The sequence below is a fragment of the Rousettus aegyptiacus genome, unplaced genomic scaffold (assembly GCF_014176215.1).
Source record: "Rousettus aegyptiacus isolate mRouAeg1 unplaced genomic scaffold, mRouAeg1.p scaffold_m13_p_1, whole genome shotgun sequence".
Classification (NCBI taxonomy): domain Eukaryota; kingdom Metazoa; phylum Chordata; class Mammalia; order Chiroptera; family Pteropodidae; genus Rousettus; species Rousettus aegyptiacus.
In genome coordinates, this window is record NW_023416284.1 from 118,677,005 (window position 1) to 118,702,153 (window position 25,149).

Consider the following 25,149-nt stretch of genomic DNA (forward strand, 5'->3'; position numbering starts at 1 on the left):
CCATGTAATTTTAACCACATTTACACTCCTTTTTTGTGATATGACTTCTGAGTATAGCGATTCACGAATATGGACTGTGAAATTTGGGGCTCTTTTAGAATCATATTCATTGAATTGCATTTTGGCCCTATAAGAAGTTCACCTACTACATTAGTAAGCATAGAAGCCAAAATTGCTTATGAACAAGAGATGGCAAATTATCGAAGGCTTTTTCCCCATGCAAGTATTGAATCATTCAGAATCTAAAATTTGATTGCATATTACACGTTCTCTAGTGGGAACCACAAATATAAAACAGTAGTCATTTTACACAAATAGCAACACAAAAGGAATCTGTTTCAGTCTTTGTTATGCAAATGCAGTTGAGGAACCGGCTACCTCCGCACGTGGTCTTTATGAGAATCCCCTGTGATACTCTTTTGTGATTTCTTTACAAGTGGTTATCTCAAGCAATTTGTTGTTGTTGTTGTTATGGATATCGTAAGTTTCTGTTTTGGCTGCTAAGGAAATCAAAGCAAATTTTGCATCTTACCTTTAACCACTATGTTGGATCTAATGGCATGCATTATGTATACTTACTAAATTTCAACCTATTTTCCTACTCTTATTTTCACTTTGTTCCAATTCTCTCCCCTTCTCTCACTCCCCCCTACCCCCACACACATATACACTTATATGCATTTCTTTGTCCTTCCTCATTTTTTTTATTGTGATAAAATATACATAACTTATCATTTCAACCTTTTGTAAGTGTACAATTCAGTGGCATGAAATATATTCACAGTTTTGTAATCATCATCACTAATTATACCCCAAACTTTTTCTTCATTCCTAACAAAAATTCTGTACCCATTAAGCAATAACTTCTCCTTTCTCCTTCTCCCATTTCCTGGTAACCTCTATTCTACTTTTTGTCTCTATGAAGTTGCCTTTTTTAGGTACTTCATGTAAGTAGAATCATACAATGTTTGTCTTTCTGTGTCTGGCATCTTTCACCAAGTATGTTTTTAAGATCTATCCATTTGAAGCATATATCCGAATCTCATTCCTTTTTATAACAATAATATTTTCTCAAATTCTTTTTTAAAAAGGGTTTAAAGAAGGAGGAGAAGAAGGAAGATGGAGAATTGAATGAAATAAAATATGGGAACATGCCTAAGGCGTAGTAAATGTACCACAGAAATAACTTGAAAAAAATATTGATGTTACTTTGCTGGCAACCGCAAGCTTCCCCTTGGATGAATCGTGAGATAAATGAAATTAATATTTAAGACTTTTCTTCTTCCAGATCACTCTACCCTTCCAGATCTCAAGGCACCCTGCTCCACTTGTAATGTCGCTCTATATTGAAGTCTGTTTCTGAACTGTTTACCACATCTTTAGGATTCAATTCCTAGTCATCCTTAACTGTAAAAAACTTATGCAATGACATTACTACTACTCCTACTACTAAGTCCAAAACTAATAAATTTTTTTTTTTAATTTAAAAAATTAGAATTTTAATGTTGGATTTTCAGATCCCACAACTGTCCAATATGCTGATGATTTTCCTCAGGGTACAAGGTCAGGTGAGGTGGGGGCAATTTTCTCAATCTCCTCAAGCCAAGTTACCACCTGTCATTAAGGAGATCCTTCTTGGTAATAGTCTCAGGCCAAGTCCCAGGACAAGACCCTAACGGCACACTGCTGGGTACTGTGACTCTTTCTGTGACTTAAAATAGGGTTTGGGAATCACACTACCTAGAAATATTTTGATGCTTTTTCTCCATAGAAAAGAAGCGCTGATTCTGCTCTTCTGTTCAGTTTTGATAATTACTCAGCCTATCATCTGTATGTATTCTTCCCAAACTGCTTTCCTTGCCATTGTATCCTTTTCCCCCTGCTTTCTGGAAAGTTGTTTTTTGGATTATATGTTTGACCTGTTAAGCACTTGTGAGTTTCATATTTGAAGTAGTTTATTTTACTTTTGGATGAATTCTGCCATCTAAGTAGGAGGTAGTAATTGAGAACCAGGTTAGAGCTTGCAATGTGATGAGGAAAACAAAACACATCATGTCCTCAGCTCTCTGTGGGCTCCAAGAACATTTATCATAAAGAAAGCCAAGTTTCTGTCTTTGCCTCTAGGCAAAACAGGCCTTGCTGACCCAGTAATCGGTTTGGTAATATCATCTTCCAGGATTTACTCTCAGGTTAGTTTCCATGAAGAGGTTTAATGACTTAAAGCTTGTGAGCTGATCATTTATTACAAGTCAATAAAATATAAAGGTTTGTTCTCATCTTTGTATTTCCCTCTTTCTTTATACATAAGCAAATATGGCTAGAAATCTCTTTGAGGCTATTGCCTTCATCAATGGCACGGCATTTATTTTTAGATGTTAAATTTCCTCCTTTTGAAGAATGCTCTATCATAGAGTTTGAGCTCCTCAGTAGCAGGGACTGTGCAGTATTATCTTGGCATGTGAAACGCCTAGAACCTAGTAGGTGACTAATGAACACTCTGGAGTACGTACATCAATGCATGAATCACTACTTGCAGAAAATTGTAATATACAGTATGTTTTTTTTTCCTTTTTATAATGCTAATAGGTAAATTGGGAATAATTTGGGAAGACTACTAATTCTACCTTTGAGGTTTTGCTGTTATCTTTCATTTGGGTATCGTAGTATTTTTCAATAACTGAATTTGTCAGTCTAAACAACTAAACTTCCCTCTGCTTGAGCTTATCCACTCCTCGCCTTGCCCTCCTACCTGCAATACGGTGAAATCAGTGTGATGATGTCCAAGTCAGAGCTTCATTCATTATTTGTGAAATGGACATAATAAGACTTTATAGAGTTGTTATGAGAAAAGAAATTAGGAGGGAGTCAAGCATGTGATAAATTATTTTCCTTCTCTTTTGTTTGAATTGGGAGTTGTGAGGGGGAAGATGGATGAGATAAATAGTTGTCGAAAGGCTGCAAAACAGGAAGTATCAATGCAGTTGAGAAAAATGATTTAATAGACAATTCGTGTTCTATTAAGTTGGAATATTTGTTTGACCTGGTGTGTGAATAAATGACTACTTAGATGAAATATTTAACAGCAATGTTTGTTGATATAAATTACAACATCCTACAACAGGATTTATGAGTGATACAAAGGCACAGACTAGTCCAGTAATTTAATATAATAACTGGATTTCTACATGATCTAATTTGAAGAAATGGAGAAAAATTTAGACAACAAAGAATAAACTTAGGACTTTGTAAAAACATTCAAAACTAAGAAGTAGCAATAGTTTGAGAAGTTAGGACTTTGGTCAGCTGCCTTTTTGCCTTATCTACTATATTATTTTATGGATTTTTGTCTCTGTGGTTTTAAAGCTGCTGTTTCTGGTGATTCTTTATAGAAACCATAGACTCCATTATATGTTTAATCAGTTAGGCAGAAAAATGGTAAAGTGTTCAATTAATTCAGCCAGTTTAGACACGGACTTTGGATCGTTTTATTCAAAATTTATTTGTCTTTTAAGGAACTTTCCCCATACATATTGATATAAATATATTTTATCTCATTTTCACATTAATAATGTAGATATAAATTTAAAGATCTAAGTATGAAAGGATATAACACACATTAAAAACACAACTGTAAAATCATGTGCATAAATCTAATGTGGTTTTTAGATGTCCACATCAATCTCTGCTCAGCATTGAACAAACAAACCTAAACATTTTCTCCTGTCTATCAAAATCAAAGACCAAGTACTGTTCGCACTTTAAAGGGGTAGTTGATATCCCGTAACTAAGTTAATGAGTAAACTTTATAGAATTCAAGATCTAACAGTAGCCCAGACATTTCTACTTGTTAACATCAGCTTGGTAACTTTTATATTAATCATGATCTGAACTTTAACTATTTTGATAGATTTCATGGCCTCACTTTACAAAAGCAGTATATTAATTAATTACCAACCAGACCACCACAGATTATAGACACTGTTACTTCATAGATGGCTGTATGATACAATAATATGATGAATAAGGTATTATTAAATTCACTTCACCTATTGGAAAACTGAGTAAAGCTCTATACCCAACAAGTGGCAAGCCAAGATATATTCTAAATCTGTTTAGATTCAAAATCAGTGTTCTATTGATTTTGCCATATTGGCATTCCAAGTTGCTCCTGTTCCAAGATGAACTTTATATGAACTTGTAGAGGCAGAGAAAGAAGACAGAAGGAATTTGAACGTGAATGAATGATAATTTACATTCTTCATACATTTTTACTTTAAGATGGAACATCTTTAAGATGGAACAATGTGGGGAAGGCAGGAATATCTGTCACTTGTATGCTGCTCTGTTCTTCCTTACCTTCAGCAACCATGTTTTTTAAACTGACAGAGCATGGCTACTTATATATAACACTAGCAGAGTTACTCTGCAGGATAAAGACATTTTGAGTGTTTAGACCTGACTGACTCACAATTTTCTGGTTATTGTGCAGTTCTGTGCAATGGTTTGTAAAATTATTATAGCTAACTGCATAACACAAACTCAAATGATGTTGAATATGTATAATTGTGTTCTGTGATGAATAAAGAATCACAGTGAATTAAAGTGAAAGGCTAGTTTTGACTGAATAAAGGCAGGTGCTATTAATTGACTAATTAGACAAAATTCAGCAAAATTCTTAAGGTCCTGCAGTACAGAGTGTATGACTATGAACTTTGGTGTGTAAATATATGGTAGGTTTTTTCCTTTGGTTACCTGGTAGGGAAATACATTATTGAATAGTATCGAAAGATATTGTTTAATTGCTAGAGAAATTGGATTAAATTGCCGGGTAAGTAGAATGCATTTATAAATTACTTCTTGGCCAATTTTCTTTCTGAAACTACACAGTTTTATATAAAACTGTATAGTTGTTTTATAATTGAAGTCATGGAAGAGTAATCATATTCTTCATAAACTGGCAAGTTAGCATACTATCTAGAAATTGTGGAAATCAGAACCTTAAAATTTTCAAAGAAAAGAATGCATGATTATTATTCTTTTAAAAATCAGAGCAACATGTGAGTATGACTAGAAAGGGAAATACTTCCCTTGACACCAACCACATTCTACAAAGTGTTCAGACATCATTCTTTGTATATATAAACAAATTTGCAGGTATGTGTGTGTATGTGTGTGTATATATACATATATATATACACACACAAATATATATACATACATGCTTATATACTCATCCAATTATAACAGAGGACTAGTTTCATTTGAACTTTCTGAAATCTGATTTTTTTTTTTTATTTAACAGTGTATCCTGGACATCTTATTTAGAATGTATAGAATGACCTTATTATTTTTAATGTTATGCCACTGTAAGCATATAGCACTGTTTATGTAACTAGTTCTTTTTCAATGGTTTCTCCTTTTCATTACTTGAAATAATGCTCAGAGAACATCTTTTCAACATATATTTGCTAAAGTGATTAAATTTAAATTGATTTTTTTACAGCTTTTATCTGATCAAAATCAATAAGAATCATCAACTTTTGGAAATTTAGGAGAAAGGACATGTCTAATCTAAAACTTCACCCATGAATAACTTATGTCTATGTATTCCTTATTAACCAATCACATATATGGTACACTAGCTATTACCCTGTTTTCTTTTATCAAGTCCTTAAATTTCTAGAAAGCACTGCAAAGAACAGTGCTTCTCAATTTGGGCTGTGCATTAGATTTTTAAAATCTTGATTCCCAGCCTGCACCAATTAAATTAGACTTTGCAACTTTTGTCAGATGATTCAATTGTGAGGCCAATGGTGAAAACCACCAGCACAGAAAGAGTAGTTTGTAATGAAGGAGATATTCCCTGGGGAGGAACAGAGAAAAAGCAAGAAAAAATTTCAATAGATCAGTCTGTCATCAAGAATTTAATATATATGAAAAAGATGTCCATGTAATGCTAATTTTTTAAGAGACAGAAAGTCTCCATTTTCTGACTTAATTTGTTTAGCGGAAGTAAAGGGAGAATTGCAGCATCTTCTTGTGCACCGAACTGGTCCTGTTACCAACCATAATTGCTCATGGCACCTCTCCTTCAGAGCACTTGTCTGGAGTGCATTTTATATTTTCTATTTATTTTCATCTCTCTTAAATTCATGCTCTTCTCTCCTGGTAAGGGGTGCTCTCCTTGAGAACAGGGCTTCAGGCTGTTTCAATTCAGGGCTATATCCCTAGGTACTGGGATAGTGCTGACACAGTTGGCACTTGATCAATAGTGGCTCCATGAATTAATGACTAACACTTTAGTACATCAAACGAGGGTAAAAGGTGGCCAGAGAATCTAGGCAACAAACCACCATGGGGGCAGATTGCTTTAATTTTCACTCTGTTAAAACTTTTGTATGCCAGATTGAGAACAAAGTATATTTTATTTGGAGATGTATCAGAATGTATTTCACTTACAAATGGGTTTTCTGTAAGAAAAATATTTTGGGGAAAGGTGATTTTGCATCATATACAAGTAGGGGAAAGGGTGAGAAAATGATAATACAGAAGAGTTTTAGAGAGAAAAAAGACATTTTATTTAATATGGTAGAGTATATTCTTCAAGAAGGCAGAGAACTATTATATATTTTTCTTAAAATCTCATCTTGTATTTAAGCAAGAAATAATTCAAAGGAAACTTGGTTCACATTAAAGTTTATTTTCATCAGGAGAGAGATTTGGCTTGGAATGAAGAAGGCATCTGAAGGAATCTGAAAGGGTCAGTTTGGCACTGGGGGGAGGTTTTGAAACTAAATTATAAGAAAATATTCTAAAAGTTCATTTGAGACAACTAAAGATATGAAAGTTATCATGTTTAACACCTAATATTAAAATTAATGGGACAGGCATAGCATTGGAAAGAATATGAAATATCTAATTCAATTGTTAGAGATAGAACAGAATATTTCAGCCTATCTTTGGAAAATTTTATTTATATATTTGAGAAAATTAGAAATAATTTTTTAATGGTCAGTGGCATATAGATGATGAAAAACTTAATACAGAATTTATTTTACTACTGTGAAAATTCAGAAATAAGAAAGTCCCAAATGTAGGGGAATAAAGGTATGAATACATGAAGATATATATGTAAAAAGAAAAATATTTTTTTCAATCATGATTATCTTCAATGAATTATTTATTCCCTGTGTATATCTTTTTATAATCCTATGTCCATACTTCCAGAACAGTTTCAAATTTGTCATCAGAAGAACTGTAATGGTGAACTGAGCTTATTTTTATAATTTCATCATGACCTTTTTTTCCCCACAAAAACCGACTACTATCATGCAGTTGTTTTTATTCTCTAGTTTATTAATTATTTTTATTATGAACATCTTCAGTTGTTATTGTGTTTTAATTTTGTAGATCACAGTCAATGTTATATATAGGCCTTGCTTTGAATGTCTTTTCTCAAGACAAAGGGATCTAGCATTTGTGGTTTCAAGTGGCCACTTTAAAACAGAATTTATAGACAATGTTGGTTTGTTAAAAGTAATTGTCTTAATAAAAGAAAATAAACTGGATGGCCTATCAAAAGCTATGTAGTTCATTATTTTGAAGTATTTTTATTTCTAATAATACTATTTCTTACTCTGTGCCTACTGACGAGAGTAGTATTTTAATAATGTTAAGTGATGGCATTAAGAAAAGTTCTAATTACTATCTAGAGCCATATTTCAAATACTTAAATACGATATTCCTGTTAATTTATTTTAGAGTATTTTACAAATTAAGATAACAAACATATTAACACATGAGAAGGTTATTATAATAAAACCCAAAACTCAATGAAACTTGTGTCATGTTTGCTATAATAATCTCCCAGATTTTAGGAGGTATGAACATTTCATAGAATCAGAATTACATATTACTGGTGGAAAGATTCTAGAGATTATTCAGTCTCTTGCCCTGTTTAATAGACGACAAACCAAGGCCCAACATATAGTTACCTAGATAACTATGAGCCATGAGTAGAGTCCAAGCTCCCCGGATTCCTACTCTGCTGCACTATCATGTCACATTTTTACTGATTTTTAAGTGAATAAACTCTAAGTATTTGGCCTCTAACATCCCCCTTTTTTGTTAGCAAACTCAGAATTCTTTTTTAGCATGAAAATAAAAATTATCCTCCTTTTCCTTTTAAAGCTTGTCTGAAGATAAAAATGGAAATAATGTTAGCACAGCCCAAACCGGAAGATGTCTGGTATGTTTAGATTATATGAAAGTAAAGGTCAGGATTGGAGAAGTCAGAATGGATTAAAAGCAAAACCAGTGTGAGCACTAAGACCAGCATCCATTAAAAATATGAAGCAAAAATTGGCCACACATGGACACTTTTATTATAAAGCTAGTAAAAATAAAATAAATCCTTATATAACTAAATTACTATTGTTGACACTAATATTTTTTACTTTTGCAATCAATTTTTGTAATTATAATTTTATATAAGCATGTAGAAGTCCTGTTTAAAACACTAAACTCATCAGTGGCCATGCTACCCTGAACAAGCCCAATCCTGTCTGATCTTGGAAGCTAAACAGGTTTGGGCCTGGTTAGTACTTGGATAGGAGACCACCTAGGAAGACCAGGTGCTGTAGGCATAAAAAAAAAAAAAAATAATAAGGAATTGTAAGCTGACAAGTTCCTTGTAACCAAGGGTTGCCTCACCTAAAAACAAAACACACACACACACCCCAAACTCAAAGATATTGACCCTAGGGAACTTGATTCTCTCCAGTTCAAAAATAAGACTCTTCGAATAATTATATAAGAAGGTTACTATACCTGAATTTAAAAGGGTCATGTAAGACTTTGGGAGAAATACTTGCTTAATGTTGTATGTTTAAATACAGAGCATTGATATCAAAACTCTAATTTGCATATGCTTATGAAATATAAAAGAAAGAGCAGAAAGAAAGCCCGATAGGAATATCTTAAGAACCAACCCAAAGAAACAAAAACTTATTTTGCAATGAATAGACTCCACTGTATATAAAGTAATTTAAGGATAGCCATCTACAGACAAATTAGATAAACCGTCATCTTTTAATAATGATGATGAATTTATCATCAGTAACAATTAGTACATGTTAATATTATTCTAGGATACATATCTTGACATAGAAATGTTCTACAACATGCTTTGGACTTTTAAAAAATCATTGCTAAATAGGAAGATCCCTAGAATAAAATTATATGGAGTACGATTGGGAAGTATGTTAATTTGGGGGAATAAATTTGACAGAAGTTACATATCTGAATAAAATTATGAAAAAGATAGAGGAAGAGAACATAAAGACTGGATTAGTTTCCTAATTTTCTTTTTTTTTTTTTAACATATTTATCAAGCATATATTTATGTGGCAGGCACTGTCCTATGGACTGAGAATATAGTAATGATGCAAATGGACAATAATCCCTGCCCTTGAAGAATTTATATTCTAGTGATACATACTTCTTACAGTCAAAGGCATATCATCAGTGCTTTGAATACTTACAAAGAATGGGATAGTAGGGATTAAGGTGGAGGATGGAGAGACAGGATAGAACAGGGAGTAGTGAAGAGAAGTAGACTAATTCTGGGGCTTTCTCCACAGAGAGTTTCTCTGACTCCACTTCCATGTGAGGTGTCCTCTAATATCCCCTGGTAGGTCTGTCTTCACCTCTGCAGTAATTATCTCACTGTTTCCCCATGTGTTTTCTTGCCTTTTCTTCCTCTTGACTCTGAGCTGTTCTAGGCCATTAATCTTTGTATCCCAGAACCAACCATCGTGCCTGGCACACAGTGGGTTCTCTATAGTATTTGTTTAGTGAATATTAATAGCAGTTATCTGACAAAGTACTCAGTTGTCGTGGAGACCTGCATCTGTGTATTTGACCATCTGCATTACGTTAGAAACTGAAATAGCTTTTTGACTGAAAAACGATTGAAAATATCCTTCCCTTTGAATTTTCTAAGACCAAATGACTGTCAGTGGCAGGGAGAAAAGTTACTGTTAAGGAAAGGATTTTAGCTGTCCCACTTCCCCTACATAATGTCTATCAGTTCTTTCCCAATCACAAGTAAACACAACTGAATAAAGAAGCTACGAGAATTTAGTTTCAAAACAGTTCCATAGGCAGATTTTCCAATCAGATTTCCACTCTAATATAGTCATTCCAGAGCTGCTACCATCAAGTTGTTAGCTGCAGAATACAATTTCAAATCTTAAGACCACTTTAATATATCTTTTAATTATTTAATAATTTTAGAAAATCACACCCTGCAAAACAAAAATCCAACCCTAAGCTCTCGCTTTGTGGGCCTTACTAGACACTAAAAGGAAATTCATACTTTCGAGTGTATTGCAAATGAAAACGTACTTGAATTAGTGCCTGGAGAACCCTCCCACCTCCTCGTTTCCATGACAAGTTCTGTTTTAAGTTTTCTCTCAACTCTGTGCAGAGGATCTGTAATGTGGGAGTAAAAAGGGTGAGCATCAGTGTGTGCTTAGTTCAAACAGTTAAAATTAAATTCCAAGAACTCCCTAGAAGAACTCCACATCAACCTGACCCAGCATTACCTCTGGTATTTGTTTTGGCAAATCATTTAAAACACATAACTGTTGTCTTTGGTTTAGAGTTTACAGTCAGAGTGGTTTGAAGACTATTGGCACTGAACATAAAAGCCAGCGATGAAAATGGAACCTATTAACAATGAATATAGGTTGTGATGAATCATAGTTTGTCAGCTTTCACGAATTACAATTATCTACCTAAAAATACCCTACTGTATTCAGTTGCTATCCCTAGCTATTTATCCTGCTTGCCACTTTAAAAACTTTTAATGCCGGTACATGTTTGTTTTTAGTTTGTAATGTTAGTATTCTTCGATATTTTTTACTTACTAGTTATCTTTTAATTGCCATATGTTTATCTTTCGAGATAAATATAGTATCTTACTAATCACACTAATTGTGGGTGGGCATTGGTAGCATTACTGGGATTTATAGATTAATCATTGTGGGGTGGATTATATTAGTGCTACTAATTGAAGAGAGAAAAAAAATTAATACAGACTTTGATCTTGGATTCTGAGTCCAAGGGATAGCTGTCAAATATCACTGGATTCCTGCTGTTTAATAGTAAACATTCCAAACATGGTGTTTTACTGTCTGACTGTTGGAACTCAGAAAATTTCTGCCTATATAATGCTTATCCATGATGACCCCAAATTTTATCTGTAGTAAGACCACCTTTCCTTCTAGAATCAGTGTATGTGTATGTGTGTGTGTGTGTGTGTGTGTGTGTGCGTGCGCGCGCATGCATGTGCGCTCACATGTGCATTTTTGCCCCTAACAAAAAGGGTGAGGTGGAATTCAGAAGAAAAACTCTGTAAAATTAAACTGTTGTTAACATTGAGACTGATGATAAAGTAAGCAAATTGAATAAAATGTTAAAGAAAATGCAGTTAGAGTGGTTGGCGGGGGGTGGGGGAGTGAAAAAAGAAGAGAGAAAGGAATGTATAGGGCAAAAGAAGCAGAAGATAGCCAGATGGGCTGGTTTCCTGGGAAGTTTTCTTTCAATTCTGGGTAAGAGAAGAGAATAACCTAAAGACTGAACCTTTTCTCTTCATTTCTCAGATAAATACTTAATTTGGCATTATTCAGAAAACTTCAAACAGAGATGATGGATGAATATTTTATCAAGTCAAATGGATTTCCTCTCCACCAACTCCGTATCTTATTCTGTAAATCAGAAAAGATAATTTATGTATCAATTAAAAATGTGTCAGAACACAATCTTACCTGATTTAAGTGTTACGGATTATTTTTCTAATACCATATATTTTCACATATGTGCTGTCATTATTTTGATGAGAAAAAAAAATCAAGGAAAAAGTATAATCATACCTCTGGAAACAGCTCCGTTTAAGCAGCATAGGGTTCTCTCACTGAAATATGCTTTGGTCTAGACATACATGGTAGGTGGGTGAACTATAAGAGCAAAACAGCTTGCTCTTGCTGGGAAGAGAGAAGAGCCAGTTGGCAGCATGCAGGGTACCATTCTGGAATGTTTTTTTTGTTTTTAGTTTTTTGAGTTTTTTTTTTTTTTTTTTTAATTTCTCTCAGTTTATTGCTATAGCCATCCTTTCTGACCGGATCCAGCTCAATATATCCATAAACATGTGAACAAGTACAAATTGTGACCTAGGGCTACAATAACTGTCTGGGAACACAGCATTGGAGTCTTCCTCTCATGATTTCTCTCCTTCCCTCTTAAATATTGCAGATACTAGCTTTCCTTGAAGTAATCCTTCGTTGTGAGCATCAAAGAATAACACCTCAAAGTGTAAAATTTTGAAAACTTAATAATGGTTGTTTATGCTGGAGACTGACCATGTTTCACCTCCAGTTCGTATCTCAGAAGGAAAATGCTGAGAAATCCCAGTAACAGTATTCTTTGGGCTCCAATGGAATGCCATGCCAACCTTGAAGAAAAGGGAATTGTGAGAGATGGTTGTTTATAAGGGGCTAATAACTAGTAAGAGTTCTGCATGTATGAATTAACCAGTTGCCTTCCTACACTACCTAAAGCAAAAATAATCAACAAGGAAGGCAATCATATGTCCCTACAGAGTGGGATATTCAATTCAGTTCTTCCCTTTGAAAATAGTAAGCTGGAACAATGAGCAGAATTATTTTGAGGAAAAAGCAGAGCTTATTCTATGGAACCTGCCCTAAGCTCATCAATAGCTGAATGTAGAGAATTATCTGGTAGAACTTAGAGGAATTGTAGAATGGGCTCTTTGACTTTGGGGGCTAGAATACCTCTCAATGGCTGCTCTTCTATCCAGTGCTATGTACATTTCATAAGACTGACTCTGAAAGAAGGCCCTTGAGGGCCCACCTTTGCTGAAGAGGAACCGTTATACGTACAGCAGAATTAGAAGTCAATTCTTAACCGGTTTTCCAGTTCCCTTAACTCTCAGCTGAACAATGGTGTGGTCCTAAAGCATTGTTTCCAATTCCAACCAGTGAAAGGGTTTTACACACAGATCCAAGCAATGCTCCCATTCCAGCTGTGACCTACAATTCAACTCGATTCTGATAGTTATCTACCCAGAGAAAGTGTCAGGTCCTACAGATTGAGGGCTCAGTCCTGCCAGCTTCCTCCAAACCAACAGATGCCAGTTGCAAGTCCAGCTTGTCACCTGGGCTTCTGACAAATCAGTTATAACAGATCAGAAGTTCCAATGACCCCCTCCTCAGATTTGATTAATTTGCTAGACTGGCTCTCAAAACTCAGAGAAGCATTTTACTTACTAGATCACTGGTGTATTATAAAAGGATATAACTCAGGAACAACCAGATGGAAGAAATGCCTAGGGCAAGATATGGGAAAAGGGTGCAGAGCTTCCGTGCCCTCTCCAGACACCAATCTCCCTGCATGTCCATGTGCACCAACGTGGAATCTCTCTGAACAGTCCTTTTGAGGTTTTATGGCAGTTTCATCACATAGGCTAGTGATTAAATCATTGGCCATTGAGGATTGATTCAACCTCCAGCTCCTCTCCCCTCCCCAGTGATCAGGTGGGTGGGTCTGAAAGTTCCAACACTAATCACTCTAATCAGGTGTTTGGATCTCCTGGCAACAGTACCCATCCTTAGGTTCATTCCAAAAGTCACTTGATTAACATAGCAATAGATAATCTTTATTGCTCAGAATATAGAAATTCCAAGACTTTTAGAAGCTCTGTGCCAGGCAAGGGTCAAAGACCAGATATGTATTTCTTGCTATTATGTCACATTATCACAGGTCCAATGGCTAACAGAGAAGATTGTAGTCTGCCTATAAGTTTTGGGCCACAGACTTCCAAATTAAGGTGACATCTCAGGCTGGGAACACAGACTGATTTCAGTTTCTTTCTGCATGGCGGGGAGGGTCTGATTGCCAGGTCCAAGAGGAAATTCACGCAAACTTTCCATCACTACTCACCTAAATATGATTCCAGTTCTATAAGACAATCCTTTCTGCTAGTTGACACTTTACCTTTCAAAAATGGCTCCTTGGTAGATTTATGTGTGGGCATTGATTGTCTAGTTCTCTTCATTCTTTTCCTTAGATGCATTCTGGGACAATGCTATAGAATGCTAAGGAGTGATGGTATGCACCACCATGGTGCCAGATCTTTTGTAGCATTCCTTGTCATAGCTGTAATCACAACACATGGCCGTTGTCTGTTCCGTGAGTAAGGCCAGCACAGGTAATTCCACATCTGCTCAAGGTTGAGTCAGATTTGGAACTGATTCAGTGTTTATTGCTGTCTTTATGTGAGGATTAAAAATAAACTTTTAAACATTCCTTAGTAGACTCCACATGCAGGTTGTAAATGATACCTAAAGTTGATTACTCTAAGTTTGATTACATATCATTTTTAATATATGTCAGTCAATTTATGTACATCGTACATGTATTCTGGCATGGAGTTTTTTATTTGAATGTCAAGTATTCAAACTCATATAGTAAAATAATTGTTGTTTTTGTGTAACATTTTATGTATGTGTTATGTATTTTATAGTCATTGTTTTATGCTACATTTAATGGTAACTTTTGTCAAACAACAGTTATGTGCAGATAGTTTATTTAGAACCCTGGAGAGATTTTTAAAAATATATCATATTTTGTTATATTATCAGAAATTACTGGTTTTTTTGTAAGGAGATATCAAAAGTGACAAAAATATATAGCTTAGAATCATAGAAACAATACTAAATATAAAAATTAGGTCCTTATAAATTCTAATTTTTTTCTGAATGCCTGTCTGAATATTAATAATTATCCATGGACAATTTACCTAAATGTACCCACACTAATTTAGAACACTACTTTCAAATGATGTGTGTGTAAATATTAAATGTAAATTTGTGTAAATGTTAAAAGTAACTAGAGATATTTAAAGGCTTGTGTGTTACAGTGGCAAAATGTATACTAAACACATGTGTATTAGGATCAGCAGTGAATTCAAATCTTGATTCAAAAAAAGAAAAGATATGTAGAATTTGAGTCAGGATAAAGTCTAGGTTACTTGTTCTCATATACTGCAGCTTCTCCTAAAGTTGTATTAACATGTCTATTAAAAAAAAAATTATCTACCACTGTCATAAATAATTAATTTTTGTTTGTGGCTCGAGCTATTTAGAGGTGAAATTTCACCTGAAAATTTTAATTTTAAATTCGGTTATATTTTCTGGCTATGCTTAGCTACTTAAAACCTGTGGTATTTTGACCAAGCAGAAAGATTCCTTTAGGAACAATGTCATTGATTTTGTTCACTTAAGGTTATGTAGCAGGGATAACTTCATACATTTTCCATTGGATCATTCCAGATTTGTTTTTCCTCCACAGACTCAACACTTTTGGAAGGATAAGTTTACAATTTCTGCGAAAATTTGTTTTACAAGGATTAGGAGCAAGCTACTCTTTGAAAAGGATGAAACTTTTTAATTTGTTGAATTTTCCTGTGGTCAGAATTAGCACTATTTTAGTAATCAGTATTTCTAATTTTTTTTAGTATATGTGCTGCTGAAGTGAGCACTAGTCATCAGTATTTCTAATCTTGCGGTGATTCTGTACACACCAAAGAGCTGGCTAATAATGAGGATGTAGCGTAATGCAAGCTGGTTATTTAAGGGCGGTTCAACTTTGTTCAGCATGTACTATACAATATAAGCAATAAGCAATTTTTCTTTCTCAAAAGCAGCAGTTAATTATCATAAATGTCAAAATTGTAGCTGTCATGATTATTTTGCTTCCAAATTGTTTGGGCATATCAACTTTCTGATGGAGTATTTGAACACCAAAGTTGTGATCTTTGAGTCACCACTTCAAATGTAAACTTGCTAATCCAAATTCTTCAGTGGCTTATACCCATGCAGTGATAGGAAATTGCAAACTGATAGAGTTAAAATGTTTTATATTGCTATATACACATGCAAATATGTTGTTTCGTTACTAGCTTTAATATACAGTATAGGAAAGTAAATTTCTTTTAAATATTTTTCATTAATTTTTTCTTAGTTATCTTGAAGCATATGTCTGCATAAAATATAATACATAAAATAAATGATGCCTGTCAACCCTTTAGGCATTACTTATATTACTTGGTAAAATATTATTATGATTAATATAAATTTGGAGAGGCATTAGTGTTTATTTTCATATTTTCATATTTATAATGGCTTATTATAACAATGTACCTAATGAGACATTTAATATTTAGAATAGGTTATATATGTGCATGATTCTGTGTCATTTAAGACTTTTAAGTGAATACTGTGTACATATTTTTAAAAAGAAAATGTTTCTGGAAAATAAATGTGTCAGTATAGAACTGTGTAGATAAAGAGAAACATCCCTTCCTCCTATGAGCTCCACTGTCTCCTGGTGTAATCTGTGGGTGTGGAGAGCAAGTCAGGTTTTGCCTGCCATGCTCTTCCATAGCCTGCCATGCTCTTCAGACAGGGCACACCCAGCCTGCTCAACTGTACTGGGAAGTCCTGCTTTCTTTTGATGTGAGGAAGGGTGGGAGTTTGAAGGGTTGTGGAGGATGTTGTAGTATTAGAAAAAGTGGCGTTAGCCTGAGGTAGGTGTTAGAGGGAAGAGGAGAAAGGGAGGTCACCGTCTTGGTGTGAGGCAGAATAATGAGACCAGCGAAGAAGACTGAAAATGGAGAAAATAATGGGCAGTAAGGCTGGGAAGTTTCTCTGAAAAACAGGCTGAAGGTTTAGTGACAATAGCAATCAAAATTCTGCCTAAAATTGTGTGTGGACTTCATTTGTTCTACATGGAAATCATGTGAGATGTCTGGGTTGGAGACATTTGGCTACAGCATTATAAGTCTGAACTGGAATTAAGGTCCCTCAGATTATAAACAAAGTGTGTGTGGTTTTTTATTGTTGTTGTCGTTTGTTTTTCAGATTTCTTACCCAGAACCAGAGGGTAAGGAATTCCATTGATGCGCCCCTGACTTTAGTAATTTATCTAGATGGTGACTTGTTACTATATGTAGGAGAGGGGTCCTGAAGAAGATTTGATCATTGAGAGAAAAACCTAACACCTATGTTTTCTTTATATATCTGTGTAAATTGTCAAGACTTCTCCCTAAATTGTCTCCTATAACAGATATCATAATAAAATGGGTAATTTGGAAAGAATTTGCTAAAAAGACTCACTACAAAGTGGCAAGATGTGTTTAGGACAGACAACAAGGGATGGTGAAGTAACTCTGAGCCAGTGACAGCAGGACCTGTACCTCCCTAGGCCTGAAAGAATAAAGAGAAAGCCTGAGAAAAGAGAGAGAGCTATGTGGAAAGAGATAGATGTCGGGGGTTTTGTCACAGGGACACAGGGATGCTGTATGACAGGGAGAGTGCTAGAGAGAGAACTACCTCATTCAAGTTCATTCTTCACTTCCTTGATCTTCCATGAATGCCTTTCATTGGCAAAGCCAACCCAGAACTGGAGGGTAAGGAATCCCATGGATGCTGTGAGAACAGCTAACCCTCCCAGGCCACAGAGCTGTGTGGACAGGGGCGTGGACATTGGATATGAGTCCCAAACAAAAGATATCCAGCACACAACCCTACCCCACCAGTTGCTCTCTTACAAAACCCGGTTTTATTATTTTCTTAGTACGTGTTACCTAGAATTATCTTACTCATTTGTCTGTTCCATGGTTATTTTCTGTACTCTCTCCATGAGAGCAAGGACCGCATTAGTTTTATTCTTCCTTCTACCTCGAGTTCATAGTCCAGTACATTGCGTATGATAGGAGTTCACTAATTTGCTGACCGAATAAAGGAATAATAATGTTAAGCAGTGCACTCATATGTATACACGCATATAACATAAAAACTTGTTTTTTATATATATATATATATATGTATAGTATATATACTCTAGATTTTTTTAGTTTACAGGCATTATGTGTTATAACAGTTTTAGCCTAAATATCATCACCTAACGGACTCCCCGTAAAGTAACCTCTCATTAAAACTTGTTAATGTATTATAAGTGAATATAGTCAAGATGGATAAATAAGTGTATTTATGATATTATAGTAAACACTGGGATTAATTTCATAAGATATCACTTGAAATCAATATTATTAGCATATGGTCACAATTTGTGATTTTTATACATTATAGGTTAAAAATCCCCATTTAGTTTATTTAGTTCACGTTCTTTGAGCCATACATGTACTGCTAAGCTTGGAGAATGTCAGATAAGGTAATCGTTAGTGTTCATCAGCTATGTCTTATTTTCCTCTTCTAGGCATTTGCTAGGATTATACTTCTCCACTCTCTTTAAGTTAGGCATGGTCATGCAACTTGGCTTTGGTTAATAAAATATGAAGATAAGTGATATTTAATACTTCTGAGTACAAGCACTTAAGGGCCAGTGTTCAATTTGCCAGCTTTCCCTTCATCTGCCCTGGCAGTTCATGATGATACTAATGGTAGAGCCTCCTGGAATGACAGCAGTGTACAGCAGAGCCCACACCTTCGTGAGATGAACTTGCCAAATCAATAGGGAATAAACCTTTGTTATTTTAAACCGGTAAGATTTAGGGACTGTTTGTCTAGCAGCATAACCTAGTTGATTTGGAATAGCATAGCCAGGTAAATGTGATTAAGTTTTGACTCTCACAGATGTCATAATTTAATGAAAGAGATAGTCTTAAAAGCAAATTATTATAAAGCAAGTCAATAAATGCTAATGAGAGGTGTCAAAGACCACGAGGACATGAAAAATGAAACTTTTACATAAATTAGGGAGGGATTCAAGAAGTCGTGATACTAGAATGTAGCCTAGAAGAAAATTTAAAGGTTCCTCAGGCAGAAAAAGGGTTAGAGAAGCATTTTAGCATGTGGGAATGCCATGAGGCATAGCAAGTTTGTAAAATTACAAAAAAAACTGACTTTTTGGGTCATATGTTTATACCCACAGTAGACACTTGGATCAGATTTGGAGCTCTTTAGCAAGGTAGAGTGAAGTGGTGGAGGATATGACCTCTGGAGTAAGATTCCCTGGAGTTGAACCCTAATTTGGTACCTGTGTCATTTTAGGCATGCTACATAGCTTTCTAAGACAGGTTCCACCTATGTAAGTTAGAGACAATAATGATGCTGTGAAGATTCAATGACATATTTTTGATCCACCTAACAGAGTGCTTGACATGTAATAAGTATGTAAAATGTAAGTTTCATAATTATTACTAGGAATATTATATCAGCCATAATAATTTCATGAATGGAAATGAGACAAGACTGGGCAGTAAGGACAGGCAGTGCTGACCTAAAGGAGAAGATAGGAAAGAACACTGCAGGCTGAAATTACCTGGGAACTCTTCCGGGCTTTCATAGGAGGGATGCCCTGGGGACATGTAAAGATACTAGAATGCTGACCTTGCCAATATACTTTTATATTTTTAGTCTTCATGCATTAGAAGAATCTTAAGTTTACTCATCAAATCTATAAATAGAATGAGGGCATAAGCTAAATCAGGCCTGCAAAGTAGAGGCAAGGGACAATTAGCAGAACCCTGACTACACTCATCATCTGGTCCCTGGTGACCTGTCTTGTTTTGCAGGCAAATTAGCCACTCTAAGTGTTAGTGTACTTATATAAAAAAATGAGGATTTAAGTATACTCTCCTCATAGAGATACAGAAAGAATAAAACGAAATAGGCAAATTCATGATTTTTATAAACATTAAACTAACAAATGGCTATGAATCGTCAAGTCATTATGTGGTGATATATAAAATGTTAATTATAATTTTCCACTGCACAGGTAAGGAGTAACTGGAACTCGCCTGTTCTGCTTGTAGTAATGTAGAATGGTATAGCCACTTTAGAGAACAGTTTGTCATTTTTTAATAAAATTAACATAAACTTTCTGTATAACTCAACAGTTCCACTCCTAGGTATTTACCCAGGAGAAAAGAAGATATATACCTTCATAGAGATCTATTCTCAATATTCATAGCAGTTTCACTTATAATAGGAAAAAACTAGCCACAATAAAATGGCCATCAACCTGTGACTGAATAAACAAACTGTGATACACCCGTAGGATGGAGCACTGATCAGTTATAAAAAGGACCCAACTACTGATACATATAACAGCACAAATAAACCTCAAAATTATGTTAAGTGAAAAAGTCAGACTAAAAAACTACATGTTGGATGATTCCATTTATTTAATGTTCTAGAAAGCACAAAATTATAGAGATAAAAAAGGCATCAGTGGTTGCCGTGGCATAGGGTCGGGAAGTGGTGAGAAGAGGGAAAGAAATTGAGTATAAGGAGACAAGAGAAGTTTTTTAGGTGATAGAAATGTTCTGTGTTTTGACTCAGGTAGTGGTTACAAGACTATACATTTGTCAAAGTGCATGTAATTATGCAGTTTAGATGAATGCATTTATTGTATGTAGAGTATATGTCAATTTAAAATAACTTGAGGAAATAGTTATGATAGAAACCTCCAAAATTAGGGAACATCAGATACTAGTCAAGAATTTGCAACCTAGAAAATCATTCTAGAAAGGAGAAATCAAGAACTTGGTTATTGAATGTTTAGTCTCACTAACAGTGGAGACTTCTACATTTGAGCCTATCATTAGGATTTGGTAATAGCGAATTTAGTTAAAATATGAATGAAAAAATGACAGTCTCTTAGAAAACCTGCAGTTGTAAGTTTATTAGAATAATTTTAGAAGGTGCCTTTAAATTTGTTTGTGTTTTGAGAGCTATGTCTTGTTCAAAAGTTCCAAGACATTTTAAAAAATAAATAAATATCTAAGCTTTCCTCTAAAACTATTTTTTTTCAACTGAGACAGCTTCCACCTTTAAAGCCAGTTTTTAAGTGCTATAGTCTGATGCATTTTTATTCAAAGTGATGAAATAACACAAACTTCCTCTTACAAAAAAGAAAACTCGGAAGAATACCAGAAGCATGCCTCTTGTACATGCTTATTTTTCATGTTTACATATTTTATTGGACTGCCTTTACAAAGAAAGCCAGAAGTCTAAGATAACATTTAATTTGCAGAATCATACTGTAAGTAGCTGTAAAACTTGACATTTAAATTCTTTCTTTAAATCAGCATGCAAAATTCAAATACACTATCGGTTAGTTGACTGTGGTAAGATCGGAAGACATGAGAAACCAAAAAAAGCATGCATGAAGATCAGGACACTGTTTTTGTGCTTCGTTCCATGTCCTGATCTATGATGGATTGTTTAGATCATGTTTCCTTTAGCATATCAATAACATGGTAAATGGAGACTTCTTTCCTTATTATTATTTTTTTAACCTAAGTCCTATTTCAGATTCAGCAGGAGGTTTTTTGTTTTTCTTTTATTCTTGACCTCAGACTATGGCACTGACCACATAACTGTACAAGTAATGGTGATGATATTTATTCAACTACATTTTTACATACAACAAACAAGTTCGTAGTGCCTCTATTTCAAATGTAATATTTCAAGTACGGTAAAAGAATACTTTTAAAAAAACAATACTATACAATTTGAAATGCTTGAGTATCTTCAATGCATTTTGATATACAATACTCATTTCTACTGCCAAGAACTCTCCCAGATGGGGTCCAGAAATATGTTATTATGCTCACTGTGTTCGATGATAACGAGGCCAAAAAAGTTGTTTACCTAATATTTTTTAGCAATAAGTGGCAAGCCAAGCCTAGAACTGAGTTATTGTGAATCCTTGCCCTGCTGCTCTACCATACTGTCTTTCTAAGACAATAATCTTGCTCCTTAATAAGATGAAAATGAGGCAATTGGATTTGGGCGTGTAGTCATTATGTTTTTCCACCCAGGTCTTGTGGGTTTAAATCACATGGAATATTAAAGACAGGTCCAGGTTGGTGGCCACATTAGTTCCATCATGTCCGGACCTGACTGTGACTTATACTGAGTAATGACAATGTACAGTGCTACATAGTGTTTTGTGGAGTTGGTGGCAAACTTAACATGGGATTTATGAAACTCCAGGCAAAGTGTTATGATCCTACAAGTTTCCCCACCATTGTCTCTTCAAATTCTTTAGTAACTCTGTCCTTTGAGTAAATGTACTGGTTTCCTGTCCAGTATAACCATTATCTATATTGAAAAAAAAAGTTCTAAAACATTTATTCATTTCTTTAACATATATATTGAGTACCTCTCATGTACCTGACAATTTTCTAGAAACTGGAGATATAGCAATGATTAAAATGAACAAAGTTCTATTTATGGGGATTTTGATCATTCTTATTCATATTATTACAAATCGTCTTCAATCAGGAAATTTTTGAGAAACTTGGGAAACCATACTGAATGAGTATAAGTAGTTGGTAGGGGAAGGTGGAGTCTCATCCTTGGAGATTAGGCCTCAGGTAGGTGCCCCCTGGGAAATAGCTGGACAACTGGAACTTGGGTATTATGAGAACATGCTAGATAGAGATTGTACCTGCTACAGTAGGAAGAAAAGTCTGTCTTGAAACTGTATACAAAGATATCTCCCATTGAGGCCTAGTAGTCATTCTAGAGGAAAAAGGAGAAATCAACCATAAACCTCTCAGTATATAAGCATTTATCTCTCAAATGTCTGTGGGATGGCTGGAGGACTCCAGCCAATGGTAGCTGAGTTTACTGATTCTTCTGCAGGTTGGCAGGGTGGAAGTGACATAGGCTGGGCTTTAAAAGGGTTGGTTTCAAGCTACAAGTCATGCCCAGATTTGCTCCATGTGCCCAGGTTTGTCTCATGGTAGTGACAGTTTAAGAGGGCAAGTCCCAATGTACAAATGCATGAGGACATTTCAAGCCCTTTCTTGTCACATCCCATCAATTGGGTAATATTCTATTGGCTAAAGCAAGTCACATGGCCAAGCCCCAAATTGAGGGGCAGAGGATCCATGATATAAAATTGTCTGTGAAAGCATGTTAACATTCTGACTTATTCTTTTTTAAATTTCATCATACCCTCCATTATCACTATTCTTTTCCCTTTCAAAATAAGTTTCTTTTCTTAGTATAAAAACAAACATACCTCTTAGAATAAAGGTACATTGAAATAGCTTAATTTAGGGACTTCTGGCTGGCTCTCCAGGATTCTTGAACCATTTAGGCTGTTTTCAGCAAGGAAGAAAGCCAAAGCAAATGCACCTCCTCTTCTATTAGGACCTTTGAGTTGTGGAAGCTCTAATAAGGACATAAGAATTATAGCTCTGAAACTGTCTTTAAGCTTTTCTTCAACCAAATAGACTGAGGTTATAGGAGTGCACTTTTAATAGTATTGCCTTTAGAGGCTTAAACTGTTTATGCCTATAAAGAGATAGATTAAAGCTGTTTGAAATATAGTGATGGCTAACTTTTACTTATGTATATAATTTTCAAATAATAGAAATTGATATTGACTGCATTTCTTAGCATTTTTCTGTTAGAAATAATTTTTTTAAAACTTTTGTTACGAGATGTTGCTCTTAGAAATTTCAACTAAGGCTCAGAATTTCTTAGACAGTAAATGTCACTTGCCTTATAAGGCATATGACACAAGACATACTTTCAGTTCTACATCAAATGTACACCATGACTTTCAAAATACCAATTTTGAGACTTTTTTTCAGACATAAATGCTAGTACAAGTCTTAGGTAGTCTTTTGTGTGAAATATGAGTGGTAAATTTACCTTCTAAATAATCTACATATAAATTTACAAGTAGTGTTTAAACATGTAGTACCGTGGTTTTGTTCTTTTCCTGAACTCTGTTTTAAACGTTTTAAGTTCTTCGTGTATATGTAATAATTCATCTTGATGAAAAATATTCCTATAAAAATTTCTTAGTTTTAACTATATTTATATTCATCCTTTTGATTCTAACAAGAGCATAAAGAAAAAAATTGTTCACTTTGAAAAAGTATATTGCTTGACTTCCATAGTCATTTATTGGAATTATTGTTTTTCAAACCAATTGTAGTCTACTTGTATGAAAGGTGGCATATCCTTAAATTCTTAAGACTTGTGCCCTTTTTTTTTGAGATATCACTTATTTTTCTTATTTTTTACTCATTCATATAACTTACATACAATAAAAATTACTGATTTGAAGTGTTCGGTTTGATGAATGCCAACAATTGTATATGCCTGTGTCACCACATCTCAAAACAATATATCAAATGTTCTCATTACCCACCTCTCACATACCCCAGCCAGCGGCAACTACTCTGATTCTTGTCATCATTGATTAGTTTTTACCTTTTCTTGAGCTTTATAAAAATTGAATTATACAGTAAGAACTCTTATGTCTGGTTTCTTTGATCAACAAAAATTTTTTGAGATTCATGTATACTGTTGCACACATCAAGAGCACATTCCATTGTAAAAATATACCGTGACTCTTTTCCACCGATTTTTCTCTTTAGGAACACCTGATTCGTTTCCAGTTTTAGTCTATTATGAATAGGCTACAATGAATATTTTTAAACAAGTTATTTTGTAGACATATGTTTTTATTTCTCATGGGCAAGTACCTAGAAATAGATCTCTGGGTCATAAGATAGGTCATTTTTTATTGGTTTATAAGAATTCTGTATATATTTTGGACATAAGCCCTGTATATGTATGTATATGTACACATATGTAATGTACATAGAAGATACATGATGTAAATATTTTTGGTTTGTTTAGTACTTAATTTTATACATAAGAGAAAAAACAGAAAAATTTTCAGGTAATTATGTGGTTTTAGAGAAAATGTCTGATTGTCCCTTTAATTTTTCTATAGGCAAAATAAGATACACTATTATTTTCCTGAAAAACAAATATGTAAAATGTATGTGTAAACACTAAAATTGTTGCATGTAGTATTTTCTCTCCAATATTAAGGTAACAGATGCAGTCTACCTACTACAATGATTTTGTTTTATTCATCATACATCTAACTTAGGAATTGCAAAGAAGGATGTTTGGATTTCTGTGCCTTTTTCATTATTTCTTTTAAAGTTCACATAAATATATTAATTGCTACCTGTGTAATAAACCGACCAACCAACAAAAA

The 25,149-nt window shown here is 34.4% G+C and overlaps 1 protein-coding gene and 1 pseudogene across 35 annotated transcripts in view; both read left to right on the plus strand.

Moving 5' to 3' along the window:
• The window catches only part of RIMS1 (regulating synaptic membrane exocytosis 1), a 414,008-nt gene that overhangs the window by 33,673 nt on the left and 355,186 nt on the right, over positions 1-25,149 (plus strand). The window lies entirely within an intron of this gene.
• On the plus strand, positions 8,527-8,645 carry LOC118605015 (annotated as a pseudogene).